Source organism: Apus apus, chromosome 3 (assembly GCF_020740795.1).
Source record: "Apus apus isolate bApuApu2 chromosome 3, bApuApu2.pri.cur, whole genome shotgun sequence".
Lineage (NCBI taxonomy): Eukaryota > Metazoa > Chordata > Aves > Apodiformes > Apodidae > Apus > Apus apus.
The window spans coordinates 68,106,564-68,120,951 of record NC_067284.1 but is presented as its reverse complement, the minus strand read 5'-3'; positions in this window follow the sequence as shown (position 1 = coordinate 68,120,951).

The following is a 14,388-nucleotide window of genomic DNA, read 5'->3' as shown; positions in this document are numbered from 1 at the left end:
AAAATGCTTGAGGGCAAAGCACGAGCTGTTCCTGAGCAGAGGAAAACAGACAGGCACGCGTTTCACTCCTCGCATGATGAAAGGAGTGCCTGAGGACCACATGACAAGTCCCTGGGAGAAAGTCATGGTTGAGATAGACCTGTGAGAAGTCAGGGAAACTGGCCTGAATCTTAGCACTCTTCCCATGAGCTCCCAGCCTTGCTGAAGGTAGAGGGGTTTTCACGCAGCATTAAATGCAATATGGGACTGTGCTGCCACACAGCACCCATGTCCGTGCTCAGACACAATCTCTCATGTCCTTGAGGAAGCCACAGCCCCCAACAAGCCAGGTAGGTCTGGTGCACCGCAATGCAACATGAGATGAGAGGAAACCCTTTTGGCCGTATCAAAATGAGGCACTTTGATCATTCTCAGAGCTGTAAACTCAAGTGAAGTCAAAACCACTGTGCAAAATGTTTCCGTGTTGATGAATCAGCTTCTTCCAAAGAGAAAAACCATGCAATTCAAAAACACCTTAGCCCGTTATATGTATCACATTGTCCCCCAGAGACCTCACAATTAAGGCCCGAGACAAGCTGAAGCAGGCAGGCAAAAGAAACCCCAGGTTTGGAGGTACCAATTAAGCAAGCAGAGCAGAAATCTGAGTTTACCACTGGCCTGACCAAGGCCGGAGGGGAAGAGTTTATTGGCAAATTTCAAAATTAGACTTAAAAGAAGAAGAGCTGGTTAATATGAACCAAGAAACCTCACTAGGCTGAAAAGTGATGAAATGGCCTTTGCATGTTCCTGCCTTCCCTTTTTATGCATAAGCCATAAATAATTAACTGGCTCTTTGTCTTCAGCCCTTGATGAATTCTGGGGTGTAATAACAGGAGTAGCCGATGGTATCTCAACTGTTCTCTTTTCAGACAATACCGGACTCATGCATGTAATGATGTGGTGGCACAGAGCAGGTTCTCCTTATCCTCCCAATCCTGTCCTCCTCCTGTGCACATAATTATCCTCTGGAGCCACATTCATGCAAGCAATAGGCCACTCAGCAGCACTGTATGGACTGGCAGACTTGCTAAGGCTGGGCTGTAATTATACAGTAGATGGCCTTCAGCAAGCAGTCACCAGTCCTGGGCAATAACAGCAAGCAAGTAACACCCTGTAGGCCAGCTTCCCTACTAGGCTTCTTTATTATTTTTTGTGGTCATGAATCATATGGGAGTACCTAGCAGGTAACATGTCACATGCAAGTGTTGGGCCTGGACAGACAAAAACATCTTTTCTTTGGCTGTAACTGAGCCACCCTTGAGAGACTCAGAGGGTTACCACCCCCATGGCAGTCATCCTGGCAGCCAGGCAAGCTAGGAGCTGGGCAGCATGCCTGCCAGCATCACATCTCCCTGAGCTCAGGAGGCCTCATTTGGCAGAGAAAAGTGGTTTCCTGTGATTTTGTTGAAGAAAGCTACAGCTTGGGGCATTGTGGCAGGTCAGTGCCTCCTGCATGGTAAGCGTTTCAGCTGTCCGTTGGCACCCATCTCTGTAAAGGGAGGGGTGCCCATGGGGCTGCAGGAGACATCAGCTGGTTACTTGCTGTGATGTCACCTGCAAGTGATGCTCTGTGATATGAAAAGGTGAGGTCTCGGCTGGCTGGTGGACAGGAACCCCAGCTTGTGATCCCTGATGTGGCTCTTGGGGGTCAGACAGAGCAAGAAACCCTGCTGGCTCACACAAGGGATATCACCATCTTCCCACCAACTGCATTTTCCCAGTGTCCAGACATCCCCATCCTCTGTTCCAAGAGACATTACAGCTGGGAAGTTCCTTGGGATGCTCCCTTCATGTCCCATCTGCAGTATTGTCCCATCATGACCAGGAGTTAGAGAGCTGCTACAGTAACTGAAACACAGGACAGGAGGTATGTGAATAAATGTGATCTACCACCACTGCAGGCAAGCACAGTTCATATTAGGAAAAAGCAAAAGAGACCAGGACACCAAAATAATGCATATCCCATATTTCCCCTATAAATCAGTACCATATCAAAGGAGATTGTGTGGGCCTCCATCAAATGATAACTCCTTTCTGGAAAATGAGGGCTTCTAGTCCTTCTTTCTGATATCCCCATTCGTTTTGGATACATATGCCACAATCACACATGTAATTTTGCCCCTTGATGTCACGTCTCAAAGTTTCTAGCCTACCAATCCAAGGCACCACCAAGGGCAGGGCTTCCGTGTTCCACTTTCTGGCAAACCTTTCACCTGTCCAAAGCTTGAGAATCCCCACAGGGTACATTGCGCATGTTTGTCCACCTCCTAGGAGCAGCTTGAAAGCCACAGTCATCCTGGAGTCGTATTGGAGGATGATCTAAATCACACTACTCTCTGCAGGTGCCCATGTTCCGTCTGAGGGGGATGAGGTGGGGAAAGGCTGCCTGGATGGAACTGGTGGGCACTTCTGCTGTGGACAACCATCACAGGCTGACAGAGAGAAGCGAGCTTTCTGGGGAAGGAGCTGGAGAGTGGCTGGCATGGAGACAGGAGGGCTGGCCCTAGCCAGGGTAAGACAGGCGAGTTTACTTTGAGATCACGGGGAACGATTAAAAGAACGCAGCACAAAGGCGGGCCTGAGGAGTTGCACGAGCCGCCACAGGTGAAGCAGTGCGAAACAGGTACCGCCAGTCTGCACCTCCCTCTCTCTCACCCACACCCTTCCTCCTGCCCGACTGTTGGCTCCGCAGCCCTCGCGCGCCCATCACACCCTTCTGGGAAAGGATGACTGTCACCCATCCGCTCCACCTCATGCTGGCCCCTCCTCCCCATGTCTTCCCACTCTGCCTTCCCCACGTTTCTCTTCCCCTGAGGACACATAAGCCTTTTTGCCTTCCTTTCCCCTGCTGCCAGTCGTGCTTCCCCACTGAGGGGTTTCTCTTTTGCCTTCCCACGTGAGAGGAGAGCTGAAGGTCATGGTCTCCTGGCCAGCTCCACTGCCTGTGGCCTCTGCAGCTTGGTAGCCCCAGGCCACTGGTTCACCCGTGGGTGCTCTCCATCACCTCAGGAGGCCTGCAGATGGTTTGCGGCTGGCACCATGAAGGGGCAAGGGGCACCCGCATGCCTCATGGCCCCTTCCTGGCTTCCAAAAAGGCTCCTGCAGACAGCAAGGAAGGAGCTTTCAAACTCCAGTCGTTAACTTCCCCCCACCCTTGCATCGCATATTACAAGCCTTTTGTGAAGAAAAGTAATTAAACAACAAATTAATAAAATAAAATTAACAGAGACATGACCTCAGCCTGGCTGCTTGAAGCCAGAGGCGGTGTCTGGACCTGACTGACACAGGTTGCCACAGTTATGCCACAGCCTGACAGGCGGCATTTTATAGCATAGTCAGGGAAAAGGCAGAGTCCATGCTGCACGTTATTAATGTTTTTTTGTGAAAGAGCAAGACTATATCCCCTATTTTTTAGCTTTCTTGTGGGAGAGGTAAGGGTTTGACTGGCAGGTGTTTACCTAGCCACTGGAGCCAAGAGTGAAATGTCCATGTTGCACCCAATAAACTACCTATGTTTTTCTTTCAGAGCAAACAAAACCACAGTGGGATCAAAACCTACACTTTCCTTTGGTACAAGCAACAACTGACATGTCCCAGCTGAACTAAACACACCTCCCTCCAGCTTTCTCCTTCACTCTGCATTCACTGCCCCTGGCAAGCCTAGGACTCCCCAAGTGACATGGAGACTATGCAAGGACCTGTACAAAATCTCTCTGCAAACAGCAAGAACTTCTTGCAGATACCAGGCACACAAATGAAGGTTGACCTCAGCTTTGGGAGTTCTTGGCCGTGAAGGTGGGTGCTCACCACAAGTGCCCAAACTTTGCCACAAGCAGGAACCTGAAGGACAAATTGCTGCGACAAACACCTCCGGCACAGGCTGACAGCAGGTACAAGGCAGGTGATTACTGTGGTCTAGGGAGTGTATTCACCTCAAAACTGCTGTTGACTGCAGATGTGTGACGAAACATGTCACCATTGTAGACAGACATGTACATAGCGATGTCTGATTCAGATCACTACTAATTACTCTGGCAGAGTATTTGAGATGCCTTAGTCAACACCCGTGGAAAAGGCATGATGCTTCCTGGAGTGAAGGCATGCCACTGATTGCAGCTTGGGTGTTTCAACTTGGACTTACCTTCCCTCCTGAGAAGGGGGTTACAACTTCTTCCAACCCCAAGGAGCCACAAGTTGTGCATTCACTGCTCTGTCATCAACTTTTAAAGGAAAATCCTGAGCTATACATAACTGCTCTTGAGGTGTGGGTTTTCACCCAGTTGTGTTATTGGAAATAAAGATAAGTATCAGGGTGTGTGTGTGGGGAAATCTTCACAAAGACAAGAAAGGAGGGGCTGCTGAGAGAGCTGGTGAGAGAAGGAGCAGCAGTGATGCAGCCTCTACTCTCAGCGCAGGAGCTTTACCAGCGACAGGAATGAAAGGATGAAGACACCAAGGGGCCAGCCCCATTGTGACCTCTATTCTGCAGCAGGGACCTGAGAGATGTGAGGGCCACCCTGAGCCAAGGCTCTCTGGGTGTCCCCAGGGCACAGTTCATCCTGCCCAGTCACCTGTGTGTACCAGACAATGTGAACAGAGAGGTAAATGCTGGTTCCACTTTACCCTCCAAAGGTGACGCTGAACCCCTACAGCACCAGCACTGGCTCCTGTAGGACAAGTAGCCTTCAGAAGGGCCAGCACCCTGGAGAGTAAATATTGAAGCACATTCATTATTTTTTTTTTAAAGGTTGGAGAAGCCTAGGCAAAGAGCTCAGGAAAGTGATGTGAAATTACCTCCCTGGTTTTCTAATTGGCATCTTCCTTAGCATCGCAGCATTGTTCCTCAGCACATACATTAGCATTAGCAATAAGTCCAAGCCAAGACATTGAACAAAAACAAGGTCAATAGACTGAAACACTTATTATCACCATAACCACCTTGCCTCACCACATAACTGTGCTGCAAAAGACACTGACTCAAACCCAGTAAGGGATGAAATGTCAGAGGTTGCAGCACACATTTCTCAAGAGCTCCCCCGTTGATCCCACTGCCCAGTTGAACATCAGCCTCTTAGACAATTTCCAGTTTCACCAGGAGTCCTTTGATTTCACTCTATGTGCCAGTGTGAGGCTCCCACACTGCCAGTCTCATGAGATCAGACATTTGCAGCAGTGCTGGTTCCTCTTGCTTCTCCTGCACAGTATTCCTCACACACTGCTACCATGACAGTCATACCTCTTCCCCAAACCTACCGCCTCCTGGGCTCTGATGCTGTTAGTTCCCTGCCAGTTGCAGGGGGAATCTGTGTCCAAAAAAACCCCTGGAGCCAGCTGTGGAAATAACCAAATATTTTTGGTCAAGAGATGATTTGCAGTAGTTCAGTCTGGCACAGAATTTGGCACTTCAGCTGCAGAAGCCTATCCCACACAGAAGCTGCTTTTCCATCATATTGCTTACATATTTCTTTTCATACTTCTTTTTTTTTCCCCAAAGAAGAAAATGGAATTAATGCTTTTCCTCAGGTTTTCTTTCTGTCTTAAAACAAACAAACAACAAACAAAAAAAACAAACAAAAAACCCCCCCACAACTAACCAAATAAAAAAAATTTAATTTAAAAAAAACCAAAACAACAAAAAAACAACAAACAAAAAAAACCCAACCAAACAAACAAGACCAAAAACCCCACACGGTCTTAGTATTACTTGTGAAGAAGGGCTTGCATTCTGGACCTTGGAAAGTGGACTGGTTCAAGTGGCTATGGGTGAAAGAAAACTTTCATTCAAATATTGTACTAAGGTCATACAACACAGAGACGCCAATTGGAATATTTTTATCATTGTTTTGGTAAAGACTTTGGGAAAAAAGCACATTTTGCATTCCTGCCACATGAGGATAAATAGAAGTTCCAGCAATGGGAGCAAAGACCTTTGTTTTTTAGCTCATATGGAAAAAGTAAGTGGGAAGGCACAGGGAGAGGGGCACTGCAAAGGGAGGGCCAGATCCAGCTGCCCATCTAGATGCCATGGTTTGGCAGGACCATGCTCCAACAGAAACAGTTGAGAAGGTGCCTGCATGTGGACTTCGGAGAGGTGACAAATTTAAGAAACCCACCAGTTAGACTCAGAAAGGAAGGAACAGCTTTTGGCTGCAGCTGAAAAAGTACTTCTTGGCCTTTAACAAAATTGTCCTTCAAAGCTCCCCAAGAAATCTGAGATGGACGCTGTCTGTTTTTCTAGAGCAAGTGATGCCACAGGTGTACTGAGAACTGGAAACTGATGGTTGGAACAGGATGGCTCATTACCGATAAATCATGATGACACTCTTCTTTGCACAGAAACCAGGAAGCTTTTCTTCTCAGGTGTACCAAGGTCTTCAGCAGGAAATGACTGCATACAGAGTTACTGAGTCTATTACAGGTAATTATATCTATTTTTCCACTGAGATAAACTCCTACACTCTTTTGCACTTCAGCTTGGGTGATAGCTTTCAACACCCCTACCATCATCATAAAAAGGAGTGTCCAAAGTCCTGTGGGGACTGGGAGAGGTGAACATGGGGCATCGGCTCTGCCTCTTGCCCAGGAGCTTTGATGGTGCCGTGCAGGTGACACGCAGCATCTAGCCTGGGCACGGACAGTATTCAGGCAGACAAAGCCAACAGGTTTCCTACTGCTGAAGCAAAATAAATCTGCTGGGTTCTTAAATACATTTCTATTTGAAATAGAAGAGCTAGAGTGGAGGAGGAGCTGGGAGGATCAGCGCGGCTGCCAGCGTGGGCTGCTCTTGCAGGGTGAAGAGGGAAACGTAGTCCCATATCATTTCATCCCATCATCACTGCTGTTTGGGGGAGCCGAGGAGTGCTTGTTCCTGGAGAGGGTCCAAAAGCAGGAGGGCGAGTGGGCAAGGCACTGCGAGGAACGGGGGATCCCCAGGGAGGGAGCTCACCCTGCGCTGCTCATGCTTCCTGTGCCCTCTGGGTCGGATTGGTACAAGTATTTAGATGCCTACAGATGCAAAGCAGGCACAACATGGTATTTCTCAAAGCATTTGCATCTCAGACACCTACATGTTCTTAAAACTCCACCCTTCCGCCTATGTATACATTAGTTTCTTCATTTCTAAAATGGATACAGTAATTACCTGCCTCTCTAACAGCAAGAGGAGGAGATACCTGGTGTGCTGCCACCAGCTCAGCAGCAGCAATGGGGCTCCCTCTCCTTGCAGCTCCACCTGCCAGGCAATGCCAGCTACCCCATCAGCACCTGCAATCACATCTGCTGGTGTTGGGAGAGGAGAGAAACTCCAACTCTGAGCACAGCTCTGTTTAAGACTGTTTTCTGGCAGGATGCTTCATGTCCGTTTCCTCAATACCCGTGGGTTTGTGCCTTGGGAAACCTTCAGGCTCCCCAGGCTGGCAGCACATCCAACTGTCATGTTTCGCACAGGCAGCTGCTGGCAGGCGTGTGACAGGGACTAGCCAGAAATACCTAAAGATCATGCGCGTGTGTCGCAGGGAAACCAAAACTGTGTGGGTGCCTTTTAAGGAAACCACAAGCCTCCCTTTGAGCACCCCAGCAATCACACAGCTCCAGGGAATCAGCCCAAAAAGCAGCTCTGCACTTGCAGCCTATTCCTCCTGGATTGTCAGCCTTTTGTACTTCTCTTCGTAGCTAAGCCACGTCTTCATCTCGTCTTGGCACTGCTCGTTTCTCACCATAAGATAATTTCATGAAAACCTAAGAAAAACAAACAGAAATGTATTCTTGCCCATCAAGAGAAAGCAGCCCAGCTTAAACTGACGTGCTGGATAGTGCTTCATATCCTATTTATTCAAATGTAAAATCTTATTTTCCTCTATATAGGAAAGCAGAAAATGCATGGACAAAGGTGTTTTCACTTCAGGAACAGGGAGTACCAAAGAGAGTTCCCCAAAACAGTTTGCAGGCTGAACTCAGTAGTTAAAAAATTAGGACACGAGTAGGAATCAGTATGCCCAAATAAAGACTTCAGCTGATTATCCAGATCCTTCAGGCAGGCAATCCATCAAGTTTGGCCACTATGACACTTCTGAAAACTTGTACAAATAAAAGCTGTAGGCAGTGCAGTGAGCTAGAGTGTGAGGCAGGTGCACAGGCTGTGGGCAGAGCTGCACACACCTGGCCTTAAAGCACCCAGGCCAAAGATGGAGCCATGAAGACTGAGGCTGCAGCCTAACATGTATGGTGGAATCATGGCATAAAATCCCAAGTGCTTGGGTGAATCTCCTCCATCTCGGACCCAAGATCAAAGGTACCAGAAAAACAGCAGCACAAGGAGAAGGCAGCAGCTCCCCTTGGCTGCAGCAAGTGTAGCTTGCTCCTTACAGCCTCTCAGGGATGTGCTGAGTGTCAGGAATGCTGCAGCTCACTCATTAACATACCTCGTGGGCCACTGGGCTCACAGAAACTCTGCAGGGCTCAGTGCAGACAGACTCTGCTCGGCTGTGGATCTGTTTGCTCGTCCACATCAGGCTCGTTTTGAAATACGGCACAGTGGTCCTGGGTTTTTCCCCTTGCAACAGGTGTAACATAGAACAACCCTGCAGTTTTTATTCACCCCATGGTGCTGCCTCCTTGGAGTCTGCTACCAGTGTTTTTTCTCAGTAGAGCATTCAAGAAAAAATTGTTTGGTTATCTAAACATGCCAAGATACACAAAACCCTGGGAAGATACTAACAGTGGAGAGCTGGGCTTGCAGTGATTAATACAAAGACACCAGATCCTTCATCCTTTCATTAAAGAATATAGCAAAGACCTGAGTCACAGGTTGCTCACAGGGTTTGCTGTGGCAGCAGCACTCAGCAGCATTTTGCAACACCTCCACTGGCTCAGCCACCTCACCTGCATGGAAGTTTCACTGCAGCCCACGAGAGTTACGCTCCAAATTGTGCTGGAGGATTGAAAAATTGCCTATAATACATTTCAGTAAAGCATTTGACACCGTCTCCCACAGCATCCTTGTAGATAAGTTGATCAAGTATGGGTTTGATGATCAGGCAGTGAGGTGGATCAAGAACTGGTTGAAAGGAAGAAGTCAGAGAGTTGTAGTCAATGGGGCAGAATCTAGTTGGAGGCCTGTGACTAGTGGAGTCCCTCAGGGGTCGGTACTGGGACCGGTGTTGTTCAATATCTTCATCAACGACCTGGATGAGGGCACAGAATGTACCCTCAGCAAGTTTGCTGATGACACCAAGCTGGGAGGAGTGGCTGACACACCAGAAGGCTGTGCTGCCATTCAGAGAGACTTAGACAGGCTGGAGACTTGGGCGGGGAAAAACCTGATGAAGTTTAACAAGAGCAAGTGTAGAGTTTTGCATTTGGGGAAGAAAAACGCCATGCACCAGTACAGGTTGGGGGCTGACCTGCTGGAGAGCAGTGTAGGTGAAAGGGACCTGGGGGTCCTGGTAGACAGGAGGATGACCATGAGCCAGCAGTGTGCCCTTGTGGCTAAGAAGGCCAATGGCATCCTGGGGTGTATTAGAAAGGGTGTGGTTAGTAGGTCAAGAGAGGTTCTCCTCCCCCTCTATTCTGCATTGGTGAGGCCACATCTGGAATATTGTGTCCAGTTCTGGGCCCCTCAGTTCAAGAAGGACAGGGAAGTGCTTGAAAGAGTCCAGCGCAGAGCCACAAGGATGATTAAGGGAGTGGAACATCTCCCTTATGAGGAAAGGCTGAGGGAGCTGGGTCTCTTTAGTTTGGAGAAAAGGAGACTGAGGGGGGACCTCATCAATGTTTACAAATATGTAAAGGGTGAGTGTCAAGACGATGGAGTTAAGCTTTTTTCAGTGAAGACCAGTGATAGGACAAGGGGTAATGGATACAAGTTGGAGCATAGGAGGTTTAAGATGAATATCAGGAAAAATTTTTTTACTGTAAGAGTGACAGAGCACTGGAACAGGCTGCCCAGAGAGGTTGTGGAGTCTCCTTCGCTGGAGACATTCAAAACCCGCCTGGACGCCTTCCTGTGTGATGTACTCTAGGTGACCCTGCTCTGGCAGGGGGGTTGGACTAGATGATCTTTCGAGGTCCCTTCCAACCCCTAGGATTCTATGATTCTATGATTCTATGATTCTTGAACAGCACACTGGCTTGGGGAGTATGTGTTTCTAATCTTGGAGTGCCTGTATGAGTATCAGGGTACCCAGATACAGGAGCTGCAAGAAAATGCCACAAATGCCCTGGTCATTAGAAGATACTGGCACTCAGCTCCTAAGCAGAGTGTTTTTTTCTGTTTGCACAGGGTCAAAAGTATCCCATGTTCATCAGTTCATAAATCCCTGTATTTTTGTCACCTAGGGACTTCACACTGGGTATGATGGGTCTTCTATTCCGTAGCCTGCCTCCAAAAGAACTCGGGAGTGTGTGCTGATGAAAAGAGGGTGAGAAAGAAGGCATGCACCGCCTAGTTCCTCTCTCGGCGTGTTCTCCTTTTCAGGAATTCTCCTTTTTACTACAAGGTGCACAAGGCCAGAGGCACATTTATGCTCCCAGATAGCTTATCTCCCTGGTTCATCCTCAGGCCCAGGGCCCCAAGCTCCACACACCACACCACTCCCCTGGGCAAAAACCAAGGGGGAAGAAAAATGAACATCAGGCCTCAGTGCTACAGGAGGACTTGGGCCAAAGGACCTGCCAGCAGGCAGCCTGCCCCTTCCCCAGCACCTCCCCGTCCCCGTCCTCCCCATTCAAATAACCTCCACAGCAAACCCCTCTTTTCTTTAGCAGGTGTTGCCAGCCACAGGAGCAGAGTTGGGACAGAGAAGCAAACAACAAAATTCCTGCTGATTTTTTTAAGAAGCAGCAGGCCAAGCCCTGATGCTCCAAGTATTCCCACCAGATGCCAATGCAGACTTTTTCAGAGCTGGTTCCTTTTGCAGTTGAAGACCTGAAGCATTCCTCTGGCCTTCCCTGGCATCCAGTGGCTTCTCTATTGAGAGAAAAGATGAGTAAATACTTCGGTATCTATATGTGGAGCCTGGCCTTACACTGCTCCCTCCTCTCTCAGTCATAACTCCACCAGAAGCACGGTGGATGCAGGTTAGGACGGAGCTGAAGCCCTGTGATAGGCCTGGCTCAGCAAACACTGCCTAAGACAACAGGCAAGGGCTCAGACTTCCTGAGCACTTGCTCCTCTGCAGCCTTAGCTCCTGTTTTGCTGACAGTTGCAGCTGTAGAGCGTCTTTTGCTGATATACAGGTTTTACAGGGGTTATTATTAGCTTATTGAACTTAAATGGCTGTTGTGAAAAGCTTCAGTACAAAACCAGGACCTGAAACTGGGAGGACTTCATATTCTTGATGAGAAATATCAAGGTCCACCATGCATTGCCCATATGCATGTACAGGCTAATGAGGATTAATGCACTGGTTGCACAGAGTTGCCATTATAAAAATATCAGCACCCTCCCAAAGAAGAAGGGGGACAGAGAGACAATCCTCCATGGGGATCACTCTCCCCACCTGCAGGAGGCCAGGACCTGGCAGTGACAGCTTGGCCCCAGGGTATGAGTGAGCAGGGCAGTTGGTCATAGACACGAGGCCCCCGTCTGCTCTGGGCTGGCTATGTCTTGCTATGCAGTATCTGGTCCTGGAAAAGATGCCCAGCATCTTTGCTCTCTGCTTTCCATGGTTGTCTTAATCCCACATAGCAACAGCTCTTACTGTACTGGAAGGTGGGAAACAGAGTCCAGCATTTCCTGAACTGTTTTGCAAAGTTTCTGTGTCTCTCTGCTGAAGGGCTCAGGCAGCACTAACACCTTGGAGAAGCACAGCTGCAGTCACTACATGATCCCTCTACCACCTCAGCAAAACACCGTAGGAAAACAAAGAGAACAACCTATCCTAGGACAATTTTTTGCACCAAATCATCCAACACTGCTTAAGAAGCAAATCAGGTCACTTCCCCAGTGCTTAGTTAAGCCAATCTGCTCTCCCCTGGATACATGGAGACAGGATCGGTTGCTGTTACAGACACAGCAGACTTTTCAAGGCTCCAGACAGATTCCCAACTCTCTCCCCAGGATGGGTATCAAAAGGAAGGATTGACTCCAGCAGCAGGTCCTCAGGGGATGCTCCCTGACCAGCCACTGCACCAACAGGCCAAAGCTGAAGCCCCTGCTTGTGTGGGACCCTGGGGGGCAGACGTTTGGGATAGTGATGCTCAGCCCAGGCTGTGGTCGGCATGCCAGCCTGTGGAGCCTGTATGCAACTCTGCAGGCTCCTGCCAAGGGAAACGAGGGCACTGTGGTGCTCCGGGCAGGCCAGTGCTCAACTGCACATCCCTCCCTAATGGATTCAGCCTGCAGAGCTCTGACCCAGCTCACCCCAATCTCTGCTTTGGCTCAATGAAAGAAGAGGGATCAGCGACAGTTGACAGCTGAAGCCAGACCTGGCAGTTTTGCCCTGCTCAGATCTGCCACCATCAGAGAGCCTGGTTCAGGAATCTCTACGTTTCCACATACACCCACAGAAATAGTTCAAGTACAAGTGGGCAGTGACTGTGCACTTAATTTGTTTCACCCTGGAATACATCATCATTTAAAAGCCTGGAATGTTTATTGGTGGCAAAGAGGTATTGATTGCCTAGCCACAGGCAGAGTAAAAATCATTGAGGGGAAAAAAAAAACCCAAACAAGTAAGGAAATGAACCAGAAAAATTGCTCTGGTGCCTCCTGCCACACTGCTGTTCCCTGTGCCCCTTCGGTCTTCTCTGCCTTCCAGCATCCCTTAGCTCTCTTTCCAAGGCACAATTTCCTTCTGAATTTACTGGTGAATGGTTTGTTAGCAGCTCCCAGGCACTTTATCACCTTCCTGCAGAGGAACATAAAACACAGCCCTGGCCTCAGCCAGTGGGGTAGGAACAAATAAATAAGGGCAGCTCCCTGCAGCTCTGCCACCGGCGGGTCCACACGCGGGAGCTGCCTGCATTGTACTGAGGAGCTCAAGCTGCGGAGTTCAGAGCTAACTCTGCTCTGAACTCCCCGCCACCCCTGGATGTTTGGAGCCAGTTATTTCCTTGTTAAGGTTCACCCTACAGGAAAGCTTGTTTCCCACCCCTGAAACCCGGTGAAAAGCTAATGGCCCATTGTGGCTCCTGTAAAAGATTAATTTCCCAGCTGACGGTGGCCACCTATTTTCTTGTGGCGGCAATTCCAGCAGTCCTCAGACAGTGCGGTTGGCTGCAAGCTTCAGGAGAGGTTTCATTTTGGCAAACTGTGTTTAATAACACAAGGGCAAATCACCCGTATGGTTGGGGTTGTGCAGCAGCCCTGCGGCAAGCCTCACTGTCACCCCATGTGCCACAAAATCCCTTGTGCTGGTTTCTGCCGCAGGCTGCCCTCAGGAGGAGAAGTGCTAGGGGGGTTGGCATCTTCTGGGGAGCTGGCATCTTCTGAGATGGTTGTAGAGCAGCTCTGGACAGGGACCCACCAGCAAGAGAAAGCAGGACTGATCCTGCAGGCACTGTCCTGAGCAATGACTGGTACAGGACAGGGAGCTGGGCTAAAACTCCCTGGGCAAGTGAGCAAGGGTGGAGGGCTTGGTGAATTGTGGCTGTAGGTGGAGGCCAACATGGTACATGCACTGGTGCTGGCCAGGACCTGCTCAAACCCAAGCACAACAGTCTCCAGGCTGCCCAAGAAGAGGCAGAGAGGCACTGGGCTGCTTTTGCCATATGAGTGTAATCAGTAATCATCGCCCTTGCAGCTGCCCAGGGCCAGCCCAGCCCTCATGCCATCCCGGCATGAGTGCAGCTGTGCCTGAGTGCTGCAGCTGTGCTAGGGGATTGCAGCCACCTACAAGGGTTGCAGCCATGCACAAAGGCCAGCAGCCGTGCATGGTGATTGCAGCCATGCAAGAGGCTTGCTGTCATGCACAAGGCTTGCAGCCAAGCACCAGGCTTGCAGCCATGCATGATGATTGCAACCTTGCTGCTGTGCGAGGTGATTGAAGCCATCCATGAGGTTTGCAGTCAGGCACAAGGACTGCAGAGGTGCAGCCCCTTTGGGGGCAGCTGGCTCCTGCAAGCCCAGGCCCAGCAGCAGGGCTGCACTCACCCATGCTGCCATCAAACAGAGAGAGCAACCTCCTCAGGCAGCTGTGCTCCCCACCACACAGAAGGCTTCGGATCTTCCCAGCACTCTCCCTGCTGGAGCGAGAAGGACATAAATTAGCACCTTTGTAGGTTTTTGCACCAAGTCTCTGGAGATCTGGAAGGTGCCCCGCGAGGTTTTGACTATTCTACTTTTGCCTGGTTTTAAAGGGAAAAAAGCATTATGTGCCACCCTATTTCAAAAAGAAGAAATGTGGCTTA